This window comes from Salvelinus fontinalis, unplaced genomic scaffold (genome assembly GCF_029448725.1).
Source record: "Salvelinus fontinalis isolate EN_2023a unplaced genomic scaffold, ASM2944872v1 scaffold_1787, whole genome shotgun sequence".
Taxonomy (NCBI): domain Eukaryota; kingdom Metazoa; phylum Chordata; class Actinopteri; order Salmoniformes; family Salmonidae; genus Salvelinus; species Salvelinus fontinalis.
The window spans coordinates 18,349-26,281 of NW_026601996.1; the positions used below are offsets into that span (position 1 = coordinate 18,349).

Below are 7,933 nucleotides of genomic sequence, written 5' to 3' on the forward strand. Positions count from 1 at the left end.
TGTCTTCGAAGGCGCGGGAAGGACATCAGCATTGGCTTCTGAAAAGCGTTCGGTATAGACGGCTAATATCTCCGGGTTTGATTTTATTTGATACATGTGATAATATCATCGTAAAGTATGTTTTTCAATATAGTTTTATCAGATTATTCAACGTTTATCGGGAGTTTTGGAGTTCTCCGTTCTCTGCGTTAGGTGAAGATGGACATCTTCGCGCCACTTGGCTAGCTAAGGTTGCTAATTCGACAGGAGAAGAGGACATTCTAAAACCAAACAACGATTTATTCTGGACAAAGGACTCCTTGTACAAGATTCTGATGGAAGTTCAGCAAAAGTAAGAACCATTTATGATGTTATTTCGTATTTCTGTGGAAAATGTTTAGTCGTATTTTCCTTCCTTTTTGCGGGCGCTGTCTCGCTATAACGTAAGCTGTTTGTTATGGTAAAGTTATTTAAAAAAAATCTAACACGGCGATTGCATTAAGAACTAGTGTATCTTTCATTTGCTGTCCAACATGTATTTTTTAGTAAAGTTTATGATGAGTTCTTTGATTAGATTAGGTGACTGTCCAAAATATCTCCGGAGATTCTGCTGTTTTTTTGCGATCGCTACCTTTGCGGTGAATGAATGCGGTTGTGTGTTTGGCTATTGTGGTAAGCTAATATAATGCTATATTGTGTTTTCGCTGTAAAACACTTAAAAAAATCGGAAATATTGGCTGGATTCACAAGATGTTTATCTTTCATTTGCTGTACACCATGTATTTTTCATAAATGTTTTATGATGAGTATTTAGGTATTTCACGTTGCTCTCTGTAATTATTGGCTGGCTGCTTTGGTGATATTTTTGATGGTAGCTGCAATGTAAAACTATGATTTATACCTCAAATATGCACATTTTCGAACAAAAGATAGATTTATTGTATAACATGTTATCAGACTGTCATCTGATGAAGTTGTTTCTTGGTTAGTGACTAATTATATCTCTATTTGGTCGGTTTTGTGATAGCTACCTATGCGGTAAAAAAATTGTGAAAATATGCGGTTGAGTCTTTTGCTATTGTGGTTAGCTAATAGAAATACATATTGTGTTTTCGCTGTAAAACATTTAAAAAATCAGAAATGATGGCTGGATTCACAAGATGTGAATCTTTCATTTGCTGTATTGGACTTGTGATTTCATGATATTTATATGCTAGTATTTACTTGTGGCGCTATGCTAGGCTATGCTAGTCAGCTTTTTACTGATGAGGATGCTCCCGGATCGGGGATGGTGATGAAGTAGAGGTTAAACATAGAACATAAAGTCTTGCTACTTCACAGTTCCAAAGTAATTTACAGCCTACAAAAGGACATTGAAAGAAAAGTGACTTATTTATTGTCCATCTAGAAAAGAGAATGAAGCAGACCATTGTAAGGATGTCTCTGAAATCTAACACAGGAGGTGACCTCAATGACCCAGTGGTAAAGGAACAGATGTTGGAGCAGGTACAGTCTACAACATCAGAATCAATGTCATGCTCACTAATTTCACTGTTCTCTTATGATCACAAGTTTATATTCCAACTGACCATATTATTAAACTCTGATGCTTGATAAAAACGATGAGTGCTTTATCTGGTTTGATCATATCTCATAGATCAGAAAGGAGTTTGCTAAGAACGGGAACTTCATCCAAAATGACCCTCCTTATGTTTAGTCTGTTGTTCAGAGTCCCTTGTACAGTGTGTTGTTAGGTTTTGCATCCCGTTGAAACTATGGAAATGAAGTAAGGTGTTCATGAACTATTTCCAGTGAGAGTCTTTGTACTGTTGTGTTTGTTTTCTAAGGTCAGTGTGGGTCTGGATGAAGAGGACCAGCCATGATGATGCAACAGGAGAGTGATGGCAGGTCCAGGAAAATCACATGACATATTATATACCTTATAATACATAATAGAATGTTATTTTAGTTAATGTTATTCAAGTTATGATAGTTTAATTTGTCTGAAGAAAGTAAAATATGAAGCAAATTTATATTAGGATAGATTTAAACGTTCTATTGATTTACTATTGTCATATCAAATTATAATCTAAATGTTTTGTTGGTGTATGAATGTAGTGTAATAATAATGTTTGTTGTACATAAGGGAAATTAGATTAGTGAAGAGAAGAGGAATAAAATGGACATTTCAGTGAGGGATTTGCATTGTATAATTCTTCATATGGATGTAACTGTTGACATTCTTAAATAAAATATGTTTTAGTGACAACAGTATTACCATTATTTTCACCCTCCAGCAAGAATGGTGAGATGGGGGCACAAACCTCAGTCATTGGCTTCATTAAGAAGTGCATCGACGACGTCATCCCCACAGTTCCCGTGCGTACATATCCAAACCAGAAGCCATGGATTACAGGCAACATCCGCATCAAGCTAAAGGCTAGAGCTGCCGCTTTCAAGGAGTGGGACGCTAATAAGAAACGCTTATAAGAAATCCCACTATGCCCTCAGACGAACCATCAAACAAGCAAAGCGTCAATACAGGATTAAGATTGAATCCTACTATACCGGCTCTGACGCCCGTCGGATGTGGCAGGGCTTGAAAACTATTACGGACTACAAAGGGAAACCCAAACTCGAGCTTCCCAGTGATGCGAGCCTATCAGACGAGCTAAATGCCTTTTATGCTCGCTTCCAGGCAAGCAACTCTGAAGCATGCATGAGAGCACCAGCTGTTTTGGACGACTGTGTTATAACACTCTCGGTAGCCGATGTGACCAAGACCTTTAAACAGGTCAGCATTCACAAAGCCGCAGGGCCAGACAGATTACCAGGACGTGTACTCAAAGCATGCGCTGACCAACTGGCAATTGTCTTCACTGCCATTTTCAACCTCTCCCTGAGTCTGTAATACCTACATGTTTCAAGCAGACCACCATAGTCCCTGTGCCCAAGGAAGCGAAGGTAATCTGACTAAATGATTACCGCCCCAGGGCACTCACGTCGGTAGCCATGAAGTGCTTTGAAAGGCTGGTCATGGCTCACATCAACAGTATCCTCCCGGATACAATAGACCCACTCAAATTTGCATACCGCCCAAACAGATCCACAGTTGACGCAATCTCAATTGCACTCCACACTGCCCTTTCTCACCTGGACAAAAGGAACACCTATGTGAGAATGCTGTTCATTGATTACAGCTCAGCATTCAACATCATAGTGCCCTCAAAGTTTATCACTAAGCTAAGGACCCTGGGACTAAACACCTCCCTCTGCAACTGGATCCTGGACTTCCTGACAGGCCACCACATGTGGTAAGGGTAGGCAACAACACATCTGCCACGCTGATCCTCAACACTGGGGCCCCTCAGGGGTGTGTGCTTAGTCCCCTCCTGTACTCCCTGTTCACCCACAGCTGCGTGGCCAAACACAACTCCAACACCATCATTAAGTTTGCTGACAACGCAACAGTGGTAGGCCTGATCACCCACAACGATGAGACAGCCTATAGGGAGTTAGTCAGAGACCTGGCACTGTGGTACCAGGACAGCAACCTCTCCCTCAATGTGAGCATGACAAAGGAGCTGATCGTGGACTACAGGAAAAGGCGGGCCGAACAAGCCTCCACTACCATCGACGGGGCTGTAGTGGAGCGGGTCGAGAGTTTCAAGTTCCTTGGTGTCCACATCACCAGCAAACTATCATGGTCCAAACACACCAAGACAGTTGTGAAGAGGGCACGACAACACCTTTCCCCCTCAGGAGACTGAAAAGATTTGTCATGGGTCCCCAGATCATCAAAAGTTCTACAGCTGCACCATCGAGAGCATCCTGCCGGTTGCATCATCGCCTGGTATGGCAACTACTTGGCATCTGACCATAAGGCGCTACAGAGGGTAGTGCGTATGGCTCAGTACATCACTGGGGCCAGGCTTCCTGCCATCCAGGACCTAAATACTAGGCGGTGTCAGAGGAAAGACCAAGAAATTGTCAAAGACCCCAGTCACCCAAGTCATGGATTGTTTTCTCTGCTACCGCACGCAAGTGGTACCGGAGCGCCAAGTCTAGGACCAAAAGGCTCCTTAACAGCTTCTACCCCCAAGGAATAAAACTGCTGAACAATTAACCAAATGGCCACCAAACTATTTAGATTGACATTTTTACACTGCTGCTACGCTGTTTATTATCTATGCGTAGTCACTTCACCCTTACCTTTAAATTTTTTAAATTCAACCTTTATTTAACTTGGCAAGTCATGTACAAATTACCTCAACTAACCTGTATCCCCGCACATTGACTCGGTACCAGTACCCCCTGAATATAGACTTGTTATTGTTATTTTATTGTGTTACTTTTTATAATTTTTTACTTTAGTTAATATGGTAAATATTTTCTTTACTCTTTCTTGAACTGCACTGTTGGTTAAGGGCTTGTAGGTAAGCATTTGACCGGTAAGGTCTAAACATGTTGTATACGGCGCATGTGACAAATAAAGTTTGATTTGATTTGAAATCACATCAATGTAGAATTATGTGCCCACATCCAAGTGGCAGCCTTCAGGGAACCGTAAGTATCGAGACAGACAGAGACTGTTGTGGGTGTGACAGTATGACAGTATCCATGTTATGAACCTAAGCAACATTTGGATGTTATTTGAATTTTCCCTGGTATCATGGTGTGTTGACTGTGGCAGCTATTACAGTCATAAACACAGGCTCATGGATAGCAGGGATGGGGTGTGGGGTTCTTTCCCTTATTCATGTTGTTGATGGCTGTTCTACATTAATCAACTTCATAACGAAGTCATCATGTAGGCCTAGCAAACGCGATTATCCAAATCGACATGGAGACAAGGAAGTAAAACAACATCCTAATGTATCTACTTGTACTGTAGCACTGGAATCCAACACAATTACCGTATGGACTACAACATGTCCATACCAGGAACTATGGGCTTTTGTACATACAGAATTACATGCACTTTGTTTATACAATTGGGGATTAGGCTGCGATAACCCTGCAGGTACCACATACAAAACAGGACTTTATTTACAGTGCATTGGGCTGTAGGAAGGTGACCTGCTTTGCATGGCCCTGAGAGAACTCACTGACACAGGTTACAATCATATCGTTGGTGTTTTCTTTGATTCTTTAACCACATATCTTCATGTCTCGTCAATCAGAGGTCAGTGGATATTGTACTGAGCCATGCTCTTTAGTGAAGCTCATGTCCAGCGCCAATAATAATGAATTGAATCCTATTTACCGAATGTACTGCAAATTATTGTCACAAATGTGAACTTGCTACACTAACAGAAACGTACATTTGATCACACAACATACTGTATTTCGAACACCGTATAAAGTCCACTGTAATAACAGAGAAAATACATTGGGTGTATTGGTCAGTGTTTGTTTATGTGGAGGGAGGGGTTGGAGCTGAAGTTTCAGCATCTCCTGGGTGTGTTCACCTGGTCAGCAGAGAGGGAGGAGAGAAACACTATAAACTCATCTCCCTTTCCCCGGTCTCCCCATCTCACAACCAAACTCTGGGGAGGGAAGAGGACAGCTAACTGGGTACGTGTGCCATCATTTCAAGCTGCATTAAACATTTTTATCCTGATCAAAGAAAAGCACAGTGTTTCAATTTAAGAGGTAATAATTCAGATATGTTTGGCACCTTTTATAACTTATTGTTTGAAATGATTTGAATGGTGCCCTTTGCTTAGTATTCTGTGTATCTTTATGAAGTTGAGACTGACTACACTCTTAAAGTGTCAGACATTTGCCCTAAATGCCAGATAGGCCCACTTGGCTAAAAGTGGACCAATCCATCTAACCTGTTTTTGTTGATGTTGTGACCACTCTCTGTCTAATAATGGGGGCCTCAAGGTAAAAATAATGGGCCAGTTTTGGGACATCAAAGAAAAAAAATGGGCCAGTGTTTTAGAAACTAATACTGGTCCCAGTCCGCCCCTGCACTCTTAGAAAAAAAGGTTCCAAAAAGGTTCTGCAGCTGTCTTCATAGGAGAACCTTATGAATAAACGTTTTTGTTCATAGAATAATATTTTCCTCTTTGAAATGGTTCCACATGGAACCCATAAGGCTTATTCAAAGGGTTCACCTATGGGAACAGTCAAAGAACCCTTACAGGTTCTAGATAACTTTTTTCTAAGTGTAGAAGTGAAATAACAGTGTGAGTCAAAACATATCTTATGCGTATCATAGAAATTGTGGAAATCAGTAGATTTAGATAGACTTGAGACATGCTTTTAAATCTCATCACATTTACCTCAAATTAGACTATATTTTTTACTTCTTTCAACGTGCATGTTTGGTTAATCAAAGTTTACTCCATGTAGTGTTTCCATAGAGTAACTGCAATGCTACTTTGGTAGTCAAATCACCTTATCATCACTTTGTCATTTTGTTTAACTGGAAAGGTACAACACTGCCTGTTAACTCTCAGAAGGAAATTGTGCACATTAGTTCAGACTTCAAAACGAACGAAGACAGACAATTCTTTCTTAATTCTTTTCTTCTACATTAAATCTTTCAAACAGGTCTGGATTGATAAATTATTGTGTTTTAACATTTGTTCACAACAACAATGCTTCTCTTGACTTGCAATATAAGGGTTGGGAGCATTAAACCATCATCTCTTCACAGTGGCCATGATACAGTCAGTACCTCTACTCCTGCTACTGGGTAAGAGATCAGATGGGATGAATATTCCCCTTTTGGTATTATAGACCAACCTGCTATGACTTATCTAGTTGACCATGTATTCAATGTAGTTGGGTAGTGGTTCAGAACCTGTCAACATCTATGTATGTACAATGAGCTTCAGTTCAACCAACATTTAAGATGACATCTACAGAACTCTCTTCTTGAGTAGACACATTACTGTTTTAGTACAGTGATTATGAAGTTGAAATGCTAGTCATAAGGTTGATGTCGGTGTCACAATCTAAACAGAGAAAGAGATTGACCATCCCAAAACTGACATCTTTCTGATGTGACATTTATCCCCACAGCAGCCATGTCCTCACCAGTGTTTGGGACTGAGATATCAGTACTAGAGGGAACTTCTGTTACCCTTGTCTGCAGATACAGTGTCGATAAAAAGCTTGAGACATGCTGGAGCAGATCTTGTGGAACTTTTCAGTGTACTGATCCCATAATGGAAGATCAATCCAAATATAAAATTAACGCTGAAGTTGGAACAGTGAATCTCACCATTTTAAAGCTACAGCCGACAGACGGTGGGAGCTATTGCTGCAGAGTGCATGATCTTAAACAATTCTACAGCCTGAGGGTAGTCAAAGGTAAGTGTTGCACACTTCATAATACAGGTTATCAATGGGTTTTGCTCAGTGCAGATGTCACCTTACAGTAGGAAGGAGCATGAAGGGTTAAAGTCTTCTTCTCCATGTATGAATGTTGTATTTCTGCATCACTATTGTGTATCAGTTTGTTCTCCCACTAACAAAGTCTGCACTATTGGTAATATCCTTTTGCTACCTAGTTGTACTTTATCCCATGTCCCTTTCCGATGGTCTGTGTGGTGAAATACAGTATGTCTTGGTTACAGGTTGTGTGAGGGAGCTACTGGACAAAGTCCATTTTCTGGGGAACAACATTGCGAATCAGCCATTTACAACCGAAAATGCAAGTCAGTGCAGGCAGGAATGCACCAAAAATGACACATGCCAGTACTTCACATTTGTTGATGAAATCGCAGGAAAAATAGGCCACAGGTACATGCTCAAAAATTGTGCAATTTTTTTAATGCTTTATGCAAATAAAGGCAGCAATATCATTTTTGAATCAGCACCATTCTGATAACTACTACCACATTTTTTGTGATATTTATCCCACAGAAACAAATGTTTCCTGGAGGCCTCAACTGGTGATTGGCCTGAAATCACAATACAGCACCTCCAACATGCA

At 40.5% G+C, this 7,933-nt stretch overlaps 1 long non-coding RNA gene across 1 annotated transcript; it reads left to right on the forward strand.

The window, feature by feature from the left end:
* The first annotated feature begins 6,615 nt into the window (after positions 1–6,615).
* On the forward strand, positions 6,616–7,725 carry LOC129850013 (uncharacterized). Its single transcript, XR_008758708.1, has 3 exons — positions 6,616–6,688; positions 7,018–7,308; positions 7,575–7,725. It is a non-coding gene; the product is annotated as an uncharacterized LOC129850013 (long non-coding RNA).
* Positions 7,726–7,933: the final 208 nt, after the last annotated feature.